Below are 23,200 nucleotides of genomic sequence, written 5' to 3'. Positions count from 1 at the left end.
TTGTTGCCTTTGGGAAATGTAAAGGGTAGAAAGCTCCCAAAGCCTGGATGTGAATCAGCTGTGCTGAAAGTCACTGTCAATATCAACAGGGCAAGCTGGAAAGGAGTTACTAAAATGTGTATTTGTGTGATCTTTGCTAATGAGCTATACATAGAAAAACCCGTTTAGAAGCCATGACTGTATTACAGAGCTTGCCTTGATGGCACTGCAAATTTTCTAAGGGAGTTGGGTAAGCCTTTCATAGAAATACCTTGCAGACCATGGTGAGAAGATTGTCAGCCCCTCATCTAGCACACTGGGCATGACTGTGATGTATGCTGGGGAGGAAAAATATAAACAAAAAACTTAGGAAAAGCCTTTTTGGTGTCTTAAGAATCTGTCTTAAATTTCACCAGTCATTTGTTTTCTTGGTTTTAGTCCTGTGTTGCTTGACTATCCAGAAAATTAGATTCTACATGATATGAAAGGGACTTGTATGTTTTAGTATTTGCTAGTGTTAGGTAGCTAACCTCTCCGCAGGTGCATGGAGCGGTGGAGGAAATGTGTGTTAGTCTCACAGGGTGTATGTATGTAAAATGCACTGGTTAACACACAGAATTCCCAGGACAACAAAAAACCTCAGCTATGACAATAAATAGAACTCCCTTGCCAAGGTGAAGTCTCCTGCCATAGAAGAACAACTCCTAAACTCAAAGTTCTTCCTAATGAGAAAACTGTGTTTGGTATAGGAATTGTGTTGCTACACCAAGTAGTGGCAGGGACAATACGAGAAGCAGAAGCTCCTGATGAGATTAGTTAACACGTTGTTCGTCTTGGTAGAAGCGCATCAGAAACTGCCTTTGCAGACCTTGCAAGAGGGTGGCAAACCCTCCTCTGACTTTTGGGGGCTCAGCCTTATCGCTGCCTAATGTGCAAGTAAATTACTGACCAGGTGCAGAACCTGTGGGTAAGTTACTCGTCTGCAGTGGGACTTGCAACCTCTCTCTCCCTTAAAATAGAGATCCTTAAAATGCGATGTAACTAAACATGTATGTGCATGAACAGGTAATAATGTGCTTTGAGCCATGCTGATAAAAAGAACTATGAATAAAAAGAACTATGATAAAAAGAACAGTGAATTTTTAAGGTTATCAACAGACCATGGTTAATGCATCCCATTGAATGGATTCTCCTGAGCTTGCACTTTCCGTAGCAACTGGTCATTAAATTCTGCATAAAGATGTTTGTCTTTGCATATAGCAAATACATATAGAAAGTCACAAATGTCATCACCCAGTGTTTTGATTGAATTTGTATATTCTGGACATGCCGGCAGAGTGCCTGCTAATTAGGGTAGAAAATGTTAAATTGATTGTGATCATTAGAGGTGAAAATGCCTTCTTCTGTCAGCCACAGAAAAGATTAACTTCTTTTTAACAAATTTATTAAAGTTCTGCACAATTTCTTGTGTTATTTACTTAATTATACATCACAATTAGGTAATTACATGTCATAACAATGTGATTATATGTATTTGCTCAAAATGTACAATTAGATGCAATTATGCACTAAGAAGGTGGAAAAAATTTAAGGGCTGACTTAGTTAATTCAGAAAATTTGGAGCCTTTTAGCGCTGCAATATTTCCTCTAGCTTGCCAAACCGGGAGCACAGAGATGTAGGTGGCTCTGATTCAAGGTGCTCCTCACTGACATGAATTAACATGAAAACGTCTTGGCAACAAAAAAAAAAAAAGCCACAACACATCTACAAAGATATTCTAGAGGCCGTGATTTGATTGTTTCATTATCTATGTGTGAAATTTTAGGTACAATTGGAACAAGTCTCATCTCGCCCCTGAAGAAGAAAATACCACATTGTACTCGTGGTGTTAGCAACCTCACACAGAGCCAAGGCTGCAGAAATCAGGTGACATTTTTAAACAATGTTAGAGTTTTCTTTTTTTATTTTCACTTCCGTACTTCAACAGCCCCAAGGCTAGATGAACCGTGTTTTCCACAGTTCTGTGCTATCCCAAGCAACAGAATTGCGTTTTGTTCTTTCCTATGCTGAACCCTGGGATTTTCCTACAGGTACGTGCCTGCAGGTACTGGACATTGGAGAAAAACATCCAGTATTACGCAGTTTGCACTAAAGTTGTTACAAATGGCTGCTCAGTAGCTGTGCTGATAAATCATACAAGTAAAACTTGTTTTATTTCTCTGTGCAATCACAGGTCTCTAGTCCTGTTCAGTTTTCTTACTGCATTTTTCTCCCTTTGTGACAGCGACTCCTAGGACAGAGCTATGGGATTAATAAAACGATATTCACGTTGTTCTGCATCAACCTGCAGCTCTCCTAACCACTCTCTTTTTGCCAATGTGCTGTCACAGAGGGACCCACTGTACCGAATGCATGGTAGCTATTTAATCCCTGCTTTTCCTGCAGAGGTATCATTTGTGCAGCGAAATGTGGGGACACTTAGTGCTTTTAAACACAGTGTGTGGCCTTAATAAGAGAAGAAGTTGAGGAAGAGTTGTTGGGGTTTTTTTAATGTGCTTTAGGTGTAGCTTTGCTTTATTTGGGAATTATATATATTATGTTATATGACATATAATTAAGCCCACAGTTTGTGGCTTTTTCTTTCAAGTTGATGGGCTTTCAATCTGCAGATATTGTTCTTCTACTTTGCCTAATCTAAACAAGTCTCTCTTATCCTCAAGAAACTATTCCCTCTTTGTTATCTCCTCTCTGTCATGATCTTTTCCCCTCCCTGTGCTCCACTATTATTTAGGAGGCAGCTGCATCAATACATTGCTTTCTCCATTTTCTCCCTAGGGATATACCTCTTTTCTCTTGGGCAAGAACTGGTTTTCCTGGGGTTGTTTCTGTTTCCAGACAATAGGCCTGAAACAGACAGGGTAGCAGTCCCTGGAACAGAAAACTAATTCTAATTAATCATAACCAACACACCATGTTAAAACCACTTCTTGTTTTTAGCTAGAAGTCACAAACTGCACATAATCCCAGTGCTATCAGTACAGTTATCTGTTTTATTATTATGAAATAAGTAGTATAAAATTATTGTTTAAAAACATTCTGTATTCATTTAAGTATTTTGTAGATTTGTTTTGACTATGTATGGCCAGTGCTAGCTGCTTTGTAGTTAAATAATGTATTCCACAATTACATCCTCATTTTCTGTTTTCTAAGGAACTGAAACTGCTTGTTAAATCAACGGGAGGCTAGACTGAACAAAGCGTAAAGGATTGAACCCCACATCTGGAAAATTTTCTGCTATCTTGCCTTCATCAACAGGAAGCTCAGCTACATAGTTTTCTTTTGGTTCCCATGGTGAACACATCAATGTTTGTATCAAGCAGATCATCAACGGTTTTGAGCTGATGGATGTTCAAACCTTCAGTAGTTCAAAGCTTACCCAAGCTTGCTAGGTATGTCACAGCCGAAAACCTGCACACAAAGTAACAGGGATTGAAGAGGTTTTTCAAGCTGGTTTTTATTGGTTTGCAACAAAAAGAGTCTTAGAAATACACTAGACCATGCCAGGCATGTTCTGGTAACAAATAATGCATTTTATTAATACTGTGGAGTCCCCAAAAATGAATTCCAACTGTTGTAACTGTGCAACTGAAGTAGGGAGGAGCCTGAGAATGTGCCTGACACTTAATAAATTACTAGATGAATGAGGTGGGTGCCCATGTCCCTAAAATGCCTACAAATTTTCTAAAGAAGATGCCGCTGGTATTGCATGGAAGTGGAGGTGCTGGGAAATGTCTGAATATGGCATTCAGCACACATGGAGTTTGCACAAACTGAGCATGTGGTGCTGTTAATGACTCAGACCTGTGTGTATGCTTAGGATATGGATAAAGGAATTAACTCTGTCATAACCTCATGGTAGAAGATGATTGCCAATAGGAAAATGCGTGATTTAAACCAGAAGAAACTAGATGCGTGTTTATAAAAGACTGAAGCTCTAGCTGCTGAAACAGTTTGGGGCTCTCTGATGAGCAGCGTAATGCATTCGCTGATGCTCAGTGCAGTTTTTAATATACCTCTGGTACTTCCCAAAAGAAAGAAACCTGCATGGAAGTGCACTGCAAAGCCATGGGTTTGGGGTGCGGTAGCTTTGGGGCCGGCTGGTGTGGCAGCTGCCAGGCGCGTGGGATTCTGTGTGGGGTGCGGTCTGTGGAATGCCAGCGTGCTGCTGGGGCGGAGATGCCCCTGGGAAGGCGCACAGAAGCGGCTTATGACAGGCAAAAAGCCATACTGGTAAAAGGTATTTTGCCTGGAGAGGGAGTAGAACACTTCTAGCTTCTGAGATCAGGGGTGCTCCTTTTACCCTTTGCCTTATAGTTTTGTAAGTGTTTTACCCCTTGCCATATACTTCCTGAGCAACTGTTTTTCCCTGTTTATTTTCCATCTCTTTAGTTTCTCACTTAGACTGACTAACAATGTTTTTATTGTTACAAGCACACACAAAACAAGCTCTTCAGGAGAACATTGTCAGGATGCTCTTGCCTTGCTCTTCCAGAAGAAGTCAGAGGCTAGGCATGTTTCCAGCAGCAGGGGGAAAGCGAAGCTATTCATAGCCAAGCACATCTCCGTTTCAGAAGGACTGGAAGATGAAACAATTCATGATTGCCTTTCCTTTTCAGTGTTCTACAAAGAGCTTGGAACGCTGTGATTTCTTGAACCTTTAAATTTGAGACAAAGAAGTCTTGTCTCCAGCGTGTTTAAAGTCATCTTATCATCTCTCACAATTGTTATTATTATTTTTAAGATCTTTTCTTTGGATCTGAGAAGCTAACTCTTAGCTGTGAGAGGTATAGTCTTGTCTCAGCAAACATGTCACACTACCTAGTTCTCTGTTCTAGGGCAAAAGAAAGAGGACCTTTTTTTTTAACATGGCCTCTGGTTTGAGAAGTTTTGTATTTCGGCTGCCCTACTTGAGATATTTCAGATTTTATTTTTACAGATGTTACAGTGGCCCCAGATCCCAAGAACCTGGATGAACTATTAGATAGTCAGCATCTGTGAAAAGTTAGGAATCAAGATCAGCAATCATTGAGAATTTTGACTTTCTGACTCCCTAACATGTACTGAAAAGGAAAATAAAAGCTTGAAAAATTCTTCTTAAAAAAAAGTTGGACTTAGTGATTCCACATAATCCTGCAATGATTTATATGAAGTAGATACTCATTCATCACTTTCTGCATTACAGAAATACCAGAAGTGGAAATTACAGTGAAATTTATTCTAGTGCTGTCTTGGAATAATACTGAGAATTGCATTTATTTCATCTTGTAAATGGCTGTGTTCTGTACTTGTTTAGATGACACAGGTATAATACACAAGGTAAAAAGGACAGAATTATTGCGTTATTGTGCAACAGTAGTTCAGGTTTTTTTTCTTCTTGAGAGGTTGTAATGTACTTTTAAATAATCTATGCACAGCTAATGTGAGTCAATCAAAAAACATTACATTGTCTTGCTAAGTCCTTAGACAACAAGATTCAGGCATGTTTAAATCTAAATCAAAGGTTAATCCATACTTGGTTATTTGAGAGAGCTAAAACACAGTAATTCATTTTCTTTATGGATTAAACATGCTGAGCATAGTAACCAATATGTTACTGAAATTTGGGTTTTATTTTCCATTAGCTCTGACAACCCAAGGACCAGTATGTGAGGTGCTGGACGTTTTCAGCAGATTCTGACTTGTGACATAAACATTTAATGTAGCTCATTAGCACAACACCTAGCATTAAGAATGGTGGGGTAAACAATACGTTTACGTGGCAATATTAGAGGTATACTTCGTGTCAGTTTGCACTTCCATTTTCCCCATAACAAATGCGTGTTTGTGTTTAACGCTTGTCTATAGGTGGCAGCAACTCCAATGCTTTTACAGGCTGCAGTTAAGCCCAGAAAGTTGTGCAAAGGAAGTTCAGCATTTTCTGCACGCGCTGATGTCCCTGCACACCCCTTGGAGAGGTGCACAGCAAAGAGGCCGGGAAGATATGTGAAAACGGAATTATCTTTCAAATAACGGGAAGGCTTTTACATCCTGAGCCAAAAGGTAATGGCTTATCTTTCATGGCTTTGGCTTAACCTCAGTTGAGAGGAACATTGGAGTGTCTATTTATAACTTCTGTTCCCAGTCGTGTTTGGAGCTAAATGGTAAAACTTTTAGTATAATAATGTCAAGTGAGTGCTGTTCCAGTCTTAATTTTGATACACTTGCGTATTCGTGAAACAAATTATCTGTATTGACTTAAGTTTGGACTAAGATCTAAGTGACCAGAAAGCAAAGATTAATGAGCACCCACTGCCCTGAGCAGGATCATGGAAAGCCTGCTATAATGCAGCTCTGGGAAGCGGCTGCTGCTGGGAGGTGAGTGAGTATGTGTGACTGTAAAGCATAATAGGAAATGAGGCGCAGCTTCTTTTTTTGAAGCTTTTTTAGAAACATATATGTGTATAGTGTTGAAAGATGAAAGAACCTTTGGGGGATTGCAGCTGCTGTCATCTTCATTGTCTAAAAAATTGAATTTAAACATCTGGACTCCGCTGTGCTTGGCACTGAACAAATGGAAGCGTTTTCAGGCTTGGCAGTTTTGTGCTCAGATGTTGGTGACCCAGTTCTGGTTGCTTCGGTCCTTTAAGTTTGCTCCTGCAAACCTCCTGCTCCACTCCCAGGGCTGTGGTTTCTTTGCTCTTGATGAGCTGTGTGCTGCTCCTGGGAGGGAATATTGCTGCTGCCCAGCTTTAGGTAGCCAGCCTGGCTGGCTGCTGTAGGGAGTTGCCTGTGTAGTAGATGCAGAGAGACTCTGTCGCCATTTGGATAACTTCACCTGTTGTTAAACTCCCCAAAACCTGTTAACTTGCTCTCTCCCCAGCCTCCCAGCTTCTTTCCAAGCAGTGCTGGGTGCTTCATGTGTTCCTATGTGAACGGAACAAGTTGCTCCAACTAAAGTTCTGTACAGCTTTCAATTAAAAAAAAAGGTGTCATGGGTGTGTGAAAATCTATCTAGATGCTAGGAAAGCCCTCATCTTCCTATTGCCCCCCTCCAAACCTGAACCTCCCTGCTGTGACCTCCTAGGCTTTCCAGAACTGATTTGTTTCTGTTTGTTTACTTTGGATTGTACATCAGATGGCAACTATTTTCTCATCTGCCTGGTCAAAGTGGTAACTATCATCTCTCCGTGGTGGATCTGTAAGACACTGTTTGCGTGCCAGTAGCCAAAGGCCACCTGGGAAAGCAGGAGCTCGCTGCCTTCATTGCTGGCTGGGGACATTTGGTTGCTAATACTTGTGATACTCGTGTTCTCCAGGAAGGCAGCATGATGGATAGTCTGGTGCATGTCATGAATGACACGAGAGAAGGAGGCATCCTATATAAATTTATTTTAAAATTCCTTGCAGTTGCCTAAAATTGCTGGGAAAGCAGATGGATAATGATAGCCCTGGGGACTTGTTTCCTGATTTTTCAATGAGATATTTTTTGACTGAAAGAGTTTAATATAGCATAGAAAATGTCATTTAATTACAACTTGTTGTTAGTACCCAATGAGACAGACCTAGGCTCTTAAATTAGCCAGCTAAAGTAGGTGCCGAAAGCTGATGGTGTGAATATCCAATGGAAAAGGCAGTTACAGGCGGTAGATGCACTTCATATATGGAAAGGGCAGGGCAAGGGGAAAGCTGGTGAGAAGAAAGCATCTGCTGTGAGTATTCCCCCCCAGTCAGAAGGTGATTGACGGGAGGAGGAGTGCCCAAGCCCCATTGCCTCCTCTTCCTTGCACTGCTGAGGGGGAGAAAAGCCCTTGCTGCCTGTCCTGGGCCGCCCTTTCCTCTGGGCTTTGTTAGCAGCGTCATGACAGTCTGACTAAGCTTCATGCCCATGCGGATGTGTGGGACCTGTGGAGACCTGGTGGGCAGGAGAGCCCCGCTGCCCACCCTGACAGACCAGGTCTGCTCTGCCCTGTGCTGCGGGTGGCATGGGGACACCTCCTGCCATCGCGTCACTCTGGAAATGGGGCTAAAAAGGTGAGAAGAGGCTTTTCTGGCTTCGTTCCTGACCACACCGTGGAAAAGCGCTGCTGAGTTGAAGTCTGAAAGGAAAATGGGCGGTCTGGGAGGGGAGGATGGAAAGGGAAGCAGAAGCCAAGTGGCTGCTGACCTGAGGAAGGAGCTTGATGATGGAGGTCGAGCTGAGAGCCGACAAACCAGGGCTGTCACAGGAGCTGCTGCCCCTGGAGAGGCTGCCTTGGAAACAGAAATTGTGTGGATGGGTCTGAACAAAACCATGGATGACACCTAAAAAGACTGAACTTTGGAGAAAATTTGTAGCATAATAATTAACTGTGCTTTACAGTGAGTGAAGGCTTGAAATGGCTGCTGTTGCCAGCCACAGCTACGTGGACTGGGGCTTTTCCCAGAGGTGGGTTAGGAGCCCTCATTTGTTGTGACCACTAAAATGATTTTGCCAGTGGAATCTGCAAATGGTTTTAATGTCATGTGGGCGTAGTGAGCTAAGATTTTTGCAAGGCTTCTGCTGAACCTGAGCGTGACTGATGTCTGGCCTGGCGGGTAAGTTTACAAGTGAATCTGTTCAGGCAGATAATTTTTCACGAGGCCTGATCCAGAGATCCTTTAGGATTTGCAGCTTACTATTAGAAAGCTATCCTGAGGAATCAAGAGGTTCTGTTCTTCTTCCAGTTTCTGAAAGAGGCATATTGGATAATAACACAAACCCAGGTTTCCTGTTGCTATTTTTTCTGTCTGTGTGGGGCTGGGATTCCCAAACCGGAGCTCCTTTTAGCCCTGCACATACTCGTTTTCTTCCCTGCTGCCAAGGGCAGGTTGGATTATAAGAATTGGCGACTCCTGAATAGCGTGCAGCTTCTGGAGGGTGATGAGCAGCCGCAGTGCGCAGCATTGCTCCCAGGGCTGCTCTAACCTGGATTACAGTGGGATTAGCAGGGAACTGACCTTTGTCTTGGTCACTGTGACTTTCCTACGCCCACATCTTGAGAACTGCCAGAGAAATGAAACAAAAACAGCTGAGGAGAAAGCACACGCTAGTAAAATTTTTAATCTCTTTTAAATTGTTTATTATCGTTTCATGACTTTAGTAAAACAGGTTTTGGTTTGCAAGCCTGATGACCTTGAAGAGAGCTCTCTTTTTCTGAAGAGAGCTTGTCCAGCAGACTGCCACCTTCCTTTCTTGATTTGAAGCTGTCTCAGCTCTACTACGTAAAATACAGTAACAGCGAGATAGGATCCAGTTGGCAGAGATCTCAGAGTGTACAGTCTTAGACAGCTGCAACAAGTTTGTTAAACCACATGCTGCACTAATATATATTTCAGAAAAAGCATAGGGTTTTTTTTGTGTGTGGTTTTTTTACACCCCCCTACCCCCCAGACCCTCAAATTGTGTACATATATGTTCAAGGTGGTCTTTAAAATCTCTTTTGTTAAGAGTTGATGATGAGAACTTTATGACTGTAAAAAGAAGTCAATACTGGAATTTGGTACACAGTCTTGTGGTCCAAATAGAATTTAATAGTGGAGTTGAGTTTATTGCTATGTTATATTACTAAAGCCAGGTGCTTTTGATACATTGCAATTAGTCTCTCTCTCTTCAGAGTAGTGTGAAAACTCATATTCAGCTGAGTACAGCACATGGCAGAGATGTAAGGGACAAATTCCGCACCCAGGCGCTGCCTGAGGGAGTAAAAGGGGTAAAGGGAGAAAAGCATGCCAGCAGTGTTTGCTGTTCGATGGATGGCCAGCTTCAGACCGATAGCCTGGTATTTTACCATCAATTGCTGTTAAAATATCATTGCCTTTATAAATTAGGTATTGAGAAGGATGACATGCAAAAAAAGTTAGAGGTAATTGAAACCTAGGGGGATGATAACAGCTAAAGGAAAAAGGGGGGCTGATAAAATACCTTCTAAGTTGGATTTTGCTTTCTCTGCATTGCTGCACTTCTGATTCCATAAACTCCATGAGTGAATTTCCACCATTGCAATAATTTTATTTAATAATTACATTTGGTTGCCAAGAAAATAGCTAAATGAATGCATGCTAAGACAAAGTCCTTTTTAAGTAACTGAAAGGTAAGAAGAGTGCTATTGAACCTGACCTCTTCTTCCTCATGGGTGGATCAGAAACAAGACTACATTGAAATTAGAATACTGCACTGAAGTCATGGTGATGTAATCCTGTGATATTTTAATGGGATTTGTGTGAAAATAGGGGCTTTTCTTTCCCTGTCCAGTTGGCTGAAGCTGAACAGATAAATGTCTATCAGTGTGATGGACTGAGCTCTGAAATGCCATTGGAAAAGGGCATGGCTTCTCCTTTTCCCTGCATACCTCTACAAAGATATGCAATGGACTCCTGCTTTTAAATACTCTGTTTAAATCTAAATGAACAGGACTAAGTGGGGGCTGACGCACATAGGAGTTGCGGGATGGGGAGTGCTCTTTCCTACCTTTAGCCCAGAGCACTACTTCGGGCTGACAAATCAGTGCAATATAACTTGGCCGCCAACTAGGCCTCAGATCTCTTCGCTTTGGGTTTACCCACCCACCAGAACTTTCCCGCTTGGTTGTGCCATGGTCACTGTACTTAAACCATACCAGCTGCTACTGTTGCCATCCCTGTTCTGGAGCAGAACTCCTCAGTCTGTGTAAATGTGGAAAATCATCAGTTCTCCATTGCCCCTGGCTGCTGCCTGCTAACACCAGCTCTCCTCAGGGCTTTTTCTCTGCCTTGTTTCCCATGGTGACAGAAGTCTGGAGTTTCAGAGCCTGAACCTGTCCTCCGCTATAGGAGAGGAAGATGGAGTGAGTGAGCATATTTATGGTCTTTGTCCCGGTGCTTGGTGCCAGCAGGTCATGTCCACTCCTGAGCATGGAGGGTTTCCCTAGCTCTGTCTCCTTCCCCAGGCATGGGATGGTGTGGCACCGTCACACCTTTAACTTAGTTTTGCTCAGCTGTTTGCATTTATATATAGTTATTTTTCAATTACTCATACTTCATAGGTTACCTAGAATGCAAACAGTTTGAAGAGAATGACAGGTTTGTTCATTTGGGGTTTTTTGAAGGTTTCTTCTTTCTGGGTTAAGCTGTATGAGTTTCTGTCAGAATTCCCAGCATTTAGAAACTGCATAGGTTATTAGCACCCTGTTTTCTCATAAACAAGAGCCCCTGTACCTCAGTGAAGGAGCAGGCATTTGTGAAGGAGCAGGCATTTGTCTCTGGAGCGGAGTAGTTGCTGGTTGTGTTTCTGAAGGCATTAAAGCACAGCTGGGAATGGGACACAGCCTGGCAGTGCGTAAACCAGCGATCTTCCTGACTACGCATGAAAATCATCAATTCACCAGAATGGCAGCTCGCTGCCCACATCAAACACACTTGCTGATGGCCCTAGAAAATATTTCCCTAGGGCCTGTTAATGGGACATCTACACTTGGTGACACAGTCCAATTTTCATTCATTTGCTTACCTGCTTGTGGAAACACAAACTAGAAACGTCGGAGTTTTTCCTCCCAGGTTGTCAGTCTCACAGTCCTTCTCCAGGGGCTGCCTTCCCGATTCAATGGTTAAGTCAATTAATGTTCATATCGCCACAAATTGCATTGCTCCAAGAGTTACAAGAAAAATCAAACAGGACATAGCCACAATTATTCCAGGAGCTCTGTGTGACCAGGACAATTTGGAGCATCACAGCTGATTCAGTTGCCTACTAGTCTTTCTGTTTACGAATCCCTCAGACGAAGCAATTTTGCTCAGAAGGAAGGTCATTCCAGTGACCGCATCTTGCGTATAGTGGCATGACATTTTCATAAACGTCTAACCCGGAGAAATCACATTCATTAGCAGGGCAGTCAGCCCCAAGTCACAATAACGAAGAATTTACATGCCAGAATGGGAAAAATGGGAAGCATAGAAAGAGTGGCACCAACTAATTCTGCTGCCATCCTGGTTATTAGCTATATTAAGACTGCAATCATTAAAACACTGGGCTTCTCCTTCCAATTAGCTCAGAGTGCACTGGGCCTCATTAGTGCCCATGTCCAATAGATAATTGAGCTGTTTTCTTGCATCCAATCACACAATGTGGAAAAACCAAAGAGACTTATGAAGGCCGGATGAGTGCTCAGCATGTGAGATTTTTATTTTTATAGAGAGGAATAATAGCTTCAGTTTTATTTTCCAGTTCAGTGCTCAGGGGGAGTGTGTAGAAATACAGAAGGAACATCAACAAAATAGTGCAGGGAGCGGAAAGCCCTGGCTATGGGTAATAGCCTGTCTTTTTTTTTTTTAAATGGTGAAAGATCAGGACAGTCTAGTGAAAACTGGCTTTCTGATAATGCCCAGTTACGAGACGATAACACCTACTGGTGAACAGTAGCCAAGGGCCTAGGACAGCTTCTCTCCAGTGCCAGTGATTTGTCTGAGGTATCAGTGTAGTCTGAGACAAACGAGCTGATTATCCTAGGATAAAGTATGAAAGAATGGAATTGAAAATTTTTTTTAAAAGTAGTGTTGCAGGCCTGAAATAAAGAAGCTGTTGATAGAAAAGAAAAAAAAAAAATCAAGGTTTTACTTCTCCTGAAGATCAGGCAATCTTGACTTGCAGCATTATAAAGCAAAGAGTTGTCATCTACAAGGCAAAGGTTTATGATGATCTAACTGAAGCCAAATCAATTTGGGGACAAACAGAGATGCACAAGAAAATAAAGCAGAGATAAACATTTTTTGTCTTTCCTACTAGGAAAAACTTCTTTCTTAAAATACAGAGAATGCTGCAGGGACTTCCAGAATCTTACACTGTTTGTAATCTTACCTTTAAATTGTCTGCTGGAAGATTTTTAGTAAAGAATGTTTCTCTCTCTTGTACACCCCCACTGCCCCCCTCCTCCGGGTGCACCACACACTCTTTCCTATTGATGTAAGTAGCCCAGACCTGTTTCCCAACTCCTTTTCCAAAGAAGTAAATGTGCAAGCAATGGAAGGTTATTTATCATGACTGTCATAACTGGACTCCATTGGGAAAATGAGATACCTTCAGTGAGTTACCAACCTGCAAACGCAAACTGCAGACACTGTTTTGCTGGACATCTCGTAACCTGCAGCCATTCCCTGCCAGTTCCAAGCGCCGGGATCGTTAGCACAAAGGCAGGTGTTTGTGCATCTCAATTCATGAAGTGAAAACCATCGCAGTCACTTTGCTGGTATTACATTGTGCAAACGTACACCACCTCAGGTGATCGTTCTTAAAACAGAATGTTTTTTAAAAGTTAGAAATAAACTTCACCAATCTAATTGTTCATTATCAAGAGAAAGATATTTCTATAGTAAAATACCTGAATCGGCATCGGCTCAGTAAAGCACGAATTATTGGTCTACTTCAGCAGCTCTTATTCTCGTAACAGGACTTCAGTGAAAATGTTGTCGTGGGCGCTGGTTTGCGTTTTCAAGCCGTGGGCAAGGGCACCCTGAAGCGTGCTGTGAGCAAATGGCGCAGCCTGTCCAAGGGATCCTTGGAGCCCCGCTGTGTGGTGGTCCAGAGGGCGTGCTCCTGATGATCCCGCCAGAAGCAGACGGCCAAAATGCTTCTTGAAAGGTGAGGCAGGAAAGGAGAAGGTTCTAGAAGATCTGGCAGTCCTAAATTTGGTGTTAGCCATCCCACCCCTTCCCGCTGCAGGTGACGCTCCGGATTGCAGGATTCTTGCTGCCCAGGGCACCCTGGGCACAGGCCAGGAGGCGTTGTATGATTATTTTTTTCCAGATGGAGGTTAAACAAGGATCTTGTTACACCTAGAGTAGGCATAGCTTTTTTGTTTCATGGTTTTGTTTTTTACTAGTGTTGTTTCTTTTTATTTTAAAGTGGAAAATATATTTATATTCTATTTTTGAAAATTCTAGGTGAAATTGTGCAAATGGCTCCTCAGACTTGACAAAAGACCTACAGGGTAACGCAGTAAATCTTACTATTAACAAAATTACCACAAATTGTGCTAAGAGCATCATAACTTTAACTAATGTAAAAATAAGTGAAGGATTTCTGAAAAGCAGTACATCCATTTAATGCTTATCTGGAAAACTAAATGTACTGAATATATAAGGCAATAAAAACAAAGAACTTCTTGCATTCTTTCATCCTTTTTCCTTGACGTGACTTTGTTATGCGTTACAAATAGGAAAAGTCTTTGTATACCAATATGAAGTCTGTTTTTAAAAATACAAGCAAATAAAATAAATGTTATTGTAGTGCAAACACCCACTGAATCATCTTTTTATCCCAACTTTTTTTTTAATGCTTTGGTAGAAGTTTCTGTTGAATAGAACTCTGAAGCTCAGGTAGTACGTTCATACTAGGTCCAGTGTTAGCCCATTTGCTAGTGAAAAGGGAAAATGAGTCTGCTATGGCAATGTAAATCTAAAGGCATAGGACTGAATTAATTGATATTTCTCAAGGCTTAAATTAGCATAAACAGGACCAGAATTTTGCTGCTCACTTTCACATGCAAGTGAAACAGAAGTCCAGCCAGGACTCCTTACTGATGTCTCCCTTACGTCTTAAAAGTTCCTGATTTATGTGCAGTCATAAAGAGTGGATAGCTCATTATTTAATGATTTAATGCACAAAATCAAAAAGAAGGAGAAAAAAAAAAAGGGAGCACTTTGTTGCAATGACCTTATGGTAACTCTCTTGTTTCCATGCATTCGTTAATGAAGACGGTAGTCTGCATGGTTTGCATAAGCACATAGCAGTATTTTATTTAAATTGAGTCTGAAAAGAGGAAAATCCAAGTAACAAAAACAAAGTTTAAGGGGGTCTGAAACTACGCCGTGGGGCTCAGAGAAATCTATTCTTACTTTTTATTGTTCCTGAGTTAGCAATTAATTAGCCCTCTTTAAATTTAAGAATTGTTCCTTTCATTACACACATGACTTGACAGTGTAAACGTCTAATTTGAGTTAGAAGAGGTACTTAAAGTAGAGTAGGAACTCATTAGCAGCACTAAAGGAAAAGAAATGAAAGATAGGAAAAAGTTTTGGATTTATTAGTGGTGAAGCTAAGAAAAGAGTTGTTCCACAAAATGTCCTGAGAGCTAGTTGAGACAGGAGTTAGTAATGCATGGAGCTGAAGCAAGTTAAAACTCACTGTTTCTCTTCTACCTTTGGTGGAAGGAAAAACCTTCATCTCTGCTTACCGGAACAGGCCTGAAATTCTGGAACTGTAGTCTCTAGAGAAATTTCTTATTGTTGTGGGCAAAATAGATCTAAATATCTTAGATTTTTAAATGTACATCTGATTCCTAGCTGAGAGGCTAGCAATGGGCTATCTCTACACCAAAACGTGTAATATTCACCTTTTAATGCTCAAACCCAGAATTTACTTCAGCACTGTTAAGTTTCATCTTTTTAAACCACGATGCATCCTTCAGTAGGAGGATCAGGCTTTATTGGCTTGTTGTCAGCTGTGAATTTAACTCAGTGTTGAAGCATTTGTGATAAATTAATTTCAGTTTTGTCTCCTAACGGGGTCCCATCTTGCACCCTTTGTACACTGAACAGTTTCACTGAAAACCATGTCACAAGTGAGGTATAAAGCACAGCAAATCGTGTATTTAGATTACAAGGTAAATATTTTTGGCTTGCATTTATTAATACTATTTAACTATAGCGCTGAGGCAAAGGGACACCCATAATTGCAAATTTGAAAGTTCTCTATTTTGAAAAGGCATTGCTACCAGACTGGCTGGTAGAAAAATATTCATCAGTCAATTAGGACTGTCCCAGGAATTTATTAAGTTTTACATAAGCTGTTATTTCTGCCTAATTATATTGTGAATAAACAGCTGCAATAAACAGTGAGATTCAATCTTCTGAATAAGCACATAACTACATTCTTCACTATTTTCTGGTCTTTGACAGCTCAGTAGTTAAACTAGATGAACATGGAGTATAGTGCATGAAAGTGGATTAGAAAGAAATTGATAATGTAGCGCATTTTCTCCACTTCCTTCTAAAACACTTAGTGAAAAGCAATCAGTTCTAAAAAACCTCTGTCCATGTATTAGTTGATCAATACGAATGTTCAGCCTGCTCCAAGATATTTTAACACCTGTCAAAGCTAACTCGCCAGACACTGTTCGGATCTTACATGGAAGCGAAAACTGCAGCAGAAAACCTTGCCTATCTCCAGGGGATTAACTCGGGGGGAAAAAAGACAGAGTGCTTCTGGTTACTAGAAACGAGAGGGGGGAAAAAGATCCAATTCTCAGATGATCCAATTATTATTAGAAAAACTATGTAAAAAAAATAGAGCTGGGAGAGCGAGGAATTTAATCATGATTATCTCCCTCTTGCGAGGCAGTGTGAAAATCTGCCAAACCCACCTTTGCGTGGTTACCCCGGAGGTGTGAGAGGGAAGAAGTAAATGTAAAATGATGCAGCGAGAGGCACTGTGATAGAGCGCAGCAAGGGAACTAATTTCCTCTCGCACTGGGGAAAAGAATCCTTTTCAAGACTTGTGATATTATTAATGAACTATGAAACTCCTGTAAAGAACTTGGGTCCATGTGTTGCTATTACTGCTCCTTGGTAGGACAGAATATAGCTACATTTGCTGTGGGGTTAACAAAAGATCCCTGACTTGTATATACCACTCCCCCCTCCTCGTTATATACCAGGTTTAATATCTCTTCTCTGTAATTCTCTCTTTATAATATCTATCATACATTATCTCCTTAAAATATCTATGTTTAATATTTCCTCTCCACTACAATAAATACATTAGTTGGCAGGTTTAATATCTCATCCCATTCAAACCACGTTAGGCTCGAACATGACAAACAAATGCAAGTATTTTCTTGGGGTTTTAAAACACAGCCATCCAAAATCCCTATAGCTCTGTAGTTAAAATTGGAAATGAAATGCACCATTTCTGGTATTTTCACTTCAGAAAGGGGAGTAGGGAAGCAGTGGGTACTGCCTTGACACTGTCAATCTGAATTAATGTGCTGTCTTGTTTTTATACATGAATTAATGATTTGTAGATTAATATATTAAGTTCTACATGTATATTTTTACCTTGATTTATTACTGCTAAGGCAACTGGACTTGTGCTGTGACTGCACAGCCGGATAGATACCAGCATCCCCAGACACCACCCAGGACCCTGCTCTGGGCTCTCCAGGGATGCGGGTTGCCCCCATCCTTGAGTTGACTCCTCCTAGGAGACCACTGCTCCTATCTCGGTGTCTTCTATGAAGAGGACACTTGCCTACTGCAAACAAAAGGGATGCTGTATTTATCCTGCATTTCCTTCATGAAGTGGAACACGAAGCAAACTATTAGTCAGGCTGCTCGTCAGCGTTGGTCCAGCCATCTGCCCCGTGGCAGTACCTGTGCCAGTGGGCAGAGCTGGGCTGGGTGGTGCAGGGGCAGCGCTGCCACCTCCACCTCGTTTCGCTGGGTGGCCCAAAGTTACTTCTTCAACTCCATCGGCACCTGTCTGAAATAATTAAGCGCCCCTATTCCCTGCGCTGCCTCCTGAGACCGGGAGCAGGCAGGTTTTGTGTTGAGCTGGCAGGGCTGCAGCAGCACTGCCCTTGGCTTGCCCTGCTGAATGCGACACCGCTGTGCCTGGGGGGAATGTTGTTGGATGCTGTGAAAGGAATGGCGAAATGAGCAATACCTGTGTCTGCCCGCTCCTTGGGAAGTTATGAATCCAGGATAGTGTGGACTACGAAAGCCATTAATATTCTGAAAAGCCTTACGCAGGCAGCATACGTGGGTTTGGCTGTGTGCCAGGCAGGCGATGGGGTGCTCTGAGAGCCGAGATCCTGAGAATGAGTTCATCATCACCTGTGAGGTGCTAATCCTGATCCTTTAGAAGGTTTTTTTAGTTATTGTTAATATATCTGGACCTATATATGCACGTATGAGTGTGTACATCTGTATCTCGTCTGTTTAATTTTTTCCCACCAGCAGACAACTCCAGCAAGAACAGAATCAGGCCAGTTCAGTAGCTGGATCCAGGTGGCTGGTTATGATGACCTCATGGTCATGCTAGATGTGCAGCATCTCTTCTTGTTAGTTGGTCTGCTCCAATGCTTAGAGTTACTTTTTGTTCAAGCCATGGAAAGAATTATGGATCATTTGTTTTGGATTTAGAAATAGATTATGTAGTGATGAAAAATACCATATTGACAGCACTCAAAGCTGATGCGCATCGTCTTCCCTCAAGCTAGGCACAAGCAACACAGACTGCAACCCTGCAGGCATTTTTTGGCAAGGCCAAAGATTTCCTTATGGTCCCTGAAGGGATTTTTTGTGGGGACTTTTTTTTCTACACTGGGCCAGTAGTAGATAACATGGGCTCAAAGCTGTGGATACCGCAAGGGTTTTCTTCCACTGCACAGCAGTGACATAAATGATTTTCTGACATTCTCCTCAGGGCCTCAGGTCCTGTTGCTCAGCTGATGAACTTGACAACCAAACCTGTAGCCATGGAGCAAAAAAAAAAAAAGAACAAAACAAAGTCTATGATATCACAGTAATTCTTTCCTAATGTGGAATGATTTGATTGCTATTTCTGAGACAAAGAGAACAAAACAGCATGTATCGTTATACTGCTGTATCAATCAGTGGTGAATATGTATACTATAGATAATTCCACGTACCCTGTCTCCACAAGGCTGCAGGACACCTAGAAAAGATAGCAAGAAGGCCATGCAAAGGACCATAAAAATGAATGGTATCTGTCTGTAAAAAACACTATGTGGGCTGGAGCTTTATGAGTTGGAAAACTGATGACTGCAGTAAGGATCTAACAGGAGCCTACGAAATTATCAGCAGGATGAGGAAGTGAATTGGGAGTAATGAATTGTCTGTTTTCTATGAAGTAGAGATTTTAGGAGATCTCTGCTTGGAGAAATAAATTTCCCAATGCAAATGTTAGGCAACAGTTTTTTTACAAGGAGGGGCTGTTCTTCCCAAGGGGTGATTGAATTACAGAGCTGATTGCCACAGGGTTTCTGTGCTGACAAAAAGTAAAAACTGGTTTCAAAAGGGAAACAGGGTGATGTGGATATAAGCATATATATATGATATAGCTTATATATGTCGTTTTTTTATATATATGGTATAGCTTATATATGTTTAAATATATGTATATAGAAAAGCCATTTTCAGAGTGAGGATAGATTTTTAGTTGTGGTGTGTTAAAACCGATTCCATCTCTGGGCACAAATAAAGTGAAAGAATCATTTATAAGGTATGGGAAGTGAAGTTTCTTCAGCACAGACAAAGAAGTTGCCCTTTTCCTATTTGCCCGACTGCTCTATGCTGCTCTGTGGCATAAGGCACTTGCTGCTTTGACGCAAATCTGAGAACACTGTGAATTAGAGTCTGCATTAGTTATGTAGGTAAAAAAAAGTCCTGAAAATATACAGGACTGCTAACACAGTGGGTGCCTGCTCGTCTTTTCCCTAGATGAAATACACTCATACGGATCTTCATCCTCCATGAAAGGACAGGGTAGCCCCGCTTGCCAGCATTAGGCTGTAATCGTTTCCTGCAGCTCCACCGTGGCGTTCACACAGGATCCTTCAATAACCGTAATATGGAAGTTGTCACCATATGCAACTGTCCTCAAAGTGACATTTTTCCTATCTAGGCAAACAGATTTAGCAGTTTCCTTAAACATGCTTTCAAAATTATACAACTATTTTAGTGAGTTTTTTGCCACAGAAGAAAAAACAGACCACAAATGCCAGTTGGACTGAGACTGCTGAACCCCAGCAAAACCAGCTGAGGCTGCCGTTCCTTTGGACCCTCCAGGTCCCAGGCTGGGACAGAACTCAGGTCTGGTGACACCGGCACAACTGCTCGCTGTGGGCTGCTTCTGGGCTCTGCCAGGCCACTGCAGAGGTCACAGCTGGAGGCGGTGGGAGCAGGAGTCTCCATCCAGCACTTCCCTTGGAGCTGGTGCACACAGTCTGACTGCCCAGCCCCAGAACACTGCAGCAGTGTTTAAAAACCTGCTTTGGTGGTGCCTGGTGGCGTTGAGGGAGATGGCTTCCTCCTGGCTCCTCAGTCTACCTGCGAAAATAGCCAAGAGTAAATATAAACAATTTGCTCCTGCCCTTGTGGCCCTCATCACATGAATCCCTGACTCTTGGCGTATCATTTGATGGTGCAGTCAGTTGACTCTTGCCTGTTCAGTTTGTGTTTGAACAGTGCAGACCGTTGATTGGTATGGTTAGTTGTGTACTTCCACCTTTGGATGCTTCAAGCTACCACAGGGGTAAAAAATATCATAAGGAAGATGCTAAAAGTGGAGCTTAATAAGGAGGCATGGAGGGAGTTCCTTCCAGCACAAGAAACTCAGTTTTTTTGTGGGCAGGTTCCCCAGATTTTCCACACAATCTCACTGGGCCTGTGAGAAACAAGCACACTCTAACAAGATCACAAAGCATCAAGTGTTTAATGGGAGTGTGAAGGCAACGGAGAAATTGAAATTCTAATCTTGCTTCAAGTATCAACCTTGCTGACATTGAGCAGGTCTTGTCTCTCTCTCGTCACCTTCTAGAGCCCATCCAGTTATTTGCTGTAACGGAGAAGAGCAGCTCTAAGAACGCCAGACACTGAAGATGTGTAAAACTTTCCCTGACAAATGTGGTTACAAAAATCTGAGGAATAAACTGGTGAGACAAACTTACCCTTGTTTGTACGGTAATAACAGAAAGAGTATTAAATAGAAAAAGCTTTGCTAAAATGGAGAAATACCTTGGAGCTCCTGGTCAGAAACTAATCAGAACAGATGCTCTAGCACAAACTGATGCGGCTGCATGTTTTCTGCTGTGAACCTGTTTATTGTTGAAAAGTCTCCTCTTTGCAGTGACTTTTATATAGAGATCTGAGAGCAGACTGCAGCTAAAGCTGTGCCAGCTAATGAAACTCATTTGAGGAGGTGACCTAGGCTTGGAAGTTGCTTCAATAAGAAACATTCGCCTAAAAATGTGCTGAACTCGCTGTATGAAGAGCTTCTGGTTTTGAGCAGATTTTGCATATTTGGATATTATCAAGCATAAATTCAGTATTTAACATTTAATCTAATTATCCTAGTTTCTTACATTTTTTAATGATCTTTGGGACATTCTGTAGTTAAGTAACCACTAATAAACATTCCCATCAGTATTGCGTTAGAACAGGCCATTACGGAGTCAGTTTAAGCAGGTGTAGAAAGCTCAGAATAAATAAATAAACAAATAAACATATATGTTAGCACATTAATGAAAAGTAAGCTATTCCATCAATTTCTGTTCTCAGGGAGGGTCTTTATAATTGAGCTACATATCACTATTAGAGATGCCACTACCTGTAATTGCCACCTTTAAAAGCAAGCCTTTGTTTAGAAAACAAGGTATAGGTGAATTGTGTCTAGGTGCACAAGTGGTGAGTTGGCTTCAGCTTCACAATCTCCAGCATCACGTGAAAAATACTTTTACACCTCCAAGGCGGAGAGGCCAAACTGTGCTCTCCGGTATAAAGGGGTGAAGCAACAGCAGCTCACCAAGACCTGTTAAGTTATTCTGGATTTCCATGGATGCAATTCACGACAGAATTTGTCAAATAACACGTAATAGATGGTAACAATTATTTTGTATAGAAAGCAAATAGGAAGTGGGGCTCTTAATCAGTTTAGATATGCTTCAAAGCTCTTCCAAGGATTGCTCTGCATTTACATTGCATTTTTGTGGAGAGGAATCAGATCCTTCGTATTTATTGGCACAACAAAACTTTTCTTAATGATGCTTAAGGTTGCCGTGTTATATACCTCACCTGTGAACTCAAGGGGAAAGCCTTCATCAATAATCATCAGCTTAATACCACCTGTAGCACTGATAATAATGGACTCACTGAGTTTTCAGCTGTACAGAGTCCACGTATACCATTGTTCTGCATTAATACTACTGGGTAACTATAACAATTTTGCAATACATTGCAACTTTATTGGAATGCATTTGAGAATAACGGCAAATAACAGAAAACTATAAGGAAACCTAAGTCAGCAGATTTTTTATGTAGATGAAGAAACTACTTGTACTGTCATACACACATAGAATATATACCATTACATTTCCCAGCCAGAAAAAAAAAAAAGTACAGATTAAGCCTGCACTGTAAATGCTTTTATTACTTTTGTAAAAGTTACAAACAGCTAAAAATAGGACTTGATAATGAAATTGCTGACAGGCCTTAACTATAGCACAAGAATGCAATGCTATAATACAGTTGTGCCAAGCTCCATTATGTTGCTGCAGTGATTAATTCTGCTGGTTTTGCTGAAGCTGTGTTCTGCAGAAACATCCGTAGGTCTACTTAATCCATATCTGAGGGCAGGAGAGGGGATAGAAACTGAGTAAGCAGTGAGCAGAATTGCAGTACAGTGCAGGACCCCTTTTGTAGCACAGGATCACTGCATTATTTAGTAAAATAAATAGGAATGGAAGTCATTAGGAGGTTCGCATATGATTAGTTACAGGCAGAAGGGGAATGGTTCTTGCTAAGGCTTATTACTACAGCTCCAAAACCGCGCTAACCCAACAGCCAGGGATTTGCTTGCTCACAGGTAATCCTGAGCCAACACAGCCAGCTCTAAACGCTCTCCTATTTACTTCAGTTGATGCGGTACCGACCACAGCAAAAGCACATAGCTTTGAAATGATTTTCTGGAGCAAACGCACATTGGATCAGACCAGAGACGGCTCTCTGTGATAAAGCCCAAACTGATTACCAGCAGCCCCAGAGAGCAGACTCCAAAGATGGCTTAGCCCTGCCTCCTGCCCACCCACCCTGTTTAAAGGACATATTTGGCAGACAAGGGTTTCTCTGACAGTCTGTAAGTTGCCAGTTGGACGAGGTGGTTGCCATAGGTCCCTTCCAGGTGAGCGATTCTGTTCTATTCCTGTACAGTGTTTACACCTGTTAAAAAGAGCGTATTTACACACCTATGACCAAATGAGATTAGAAAAGATTATTACTGGTGCTAGTCAAAACGTAACCAACTGGAAAAAATCGTTCACAGTTATTGTCATTTTTGTAATTTGCTTCAGTTACCTAATGTACATTTCTTAGGTGTCTTGTTTCACCACTGTATAT

General features: G+C 41.6%; 1 protein-coding gene across 2 annotated transcripts in view; it reads left to right on the top strand.

Annotated features, from left to right (window-relative positions):
- Positions 1–23,200, top strand: part of TENM1 (teneurin transmembrane protein 1) — a 1,260,898-nt gene that overhangs the window by 224,425 nt on the left and 1,013,273 nt on the right. The window contains exons 6-9 of one of the 2 annotated variants that reach the window (XM_075435330.1): positions 1,806–1,906; positions 3,191–3,429; positions 5,885–6,079; positions 20,628–20,742. The gene's annotated coding sequence lies outside the window, so the exon portion shown is untranslated. Of the gene's footprint in view, positions 1–1,805; positions 1,907–3,190; positions 3,430–5,884; positions 6,080–13,563; positions 13,647–20,627; positions 20,743–23,200 lie in introns of those variants that run through there. The other variant, XM_075435332.1, reaches the window with a different exon arrangement.

The sequence above is a fragment of the Opisthocomus hoazin genome, chromosome 14 (genome assembly GCF_030867145.1).
Source record: "Opisthocomus hoazin isolate bOpiHoa1 chromosome 14, bOpiHoa1.hap1, whole genome shotgun sequence".
Lineage (NCBI taxonomy): Eukaryota > Metazoa > Chordata > Aves > Opisthocomiformes > Opisthocomidae > Opisthocomus > Opisthocomus hoazin.
Note: the sequence above shows the minus strand (reverse complement) of the source record. Positions and strands in the feature narration are given on the sequence as shown.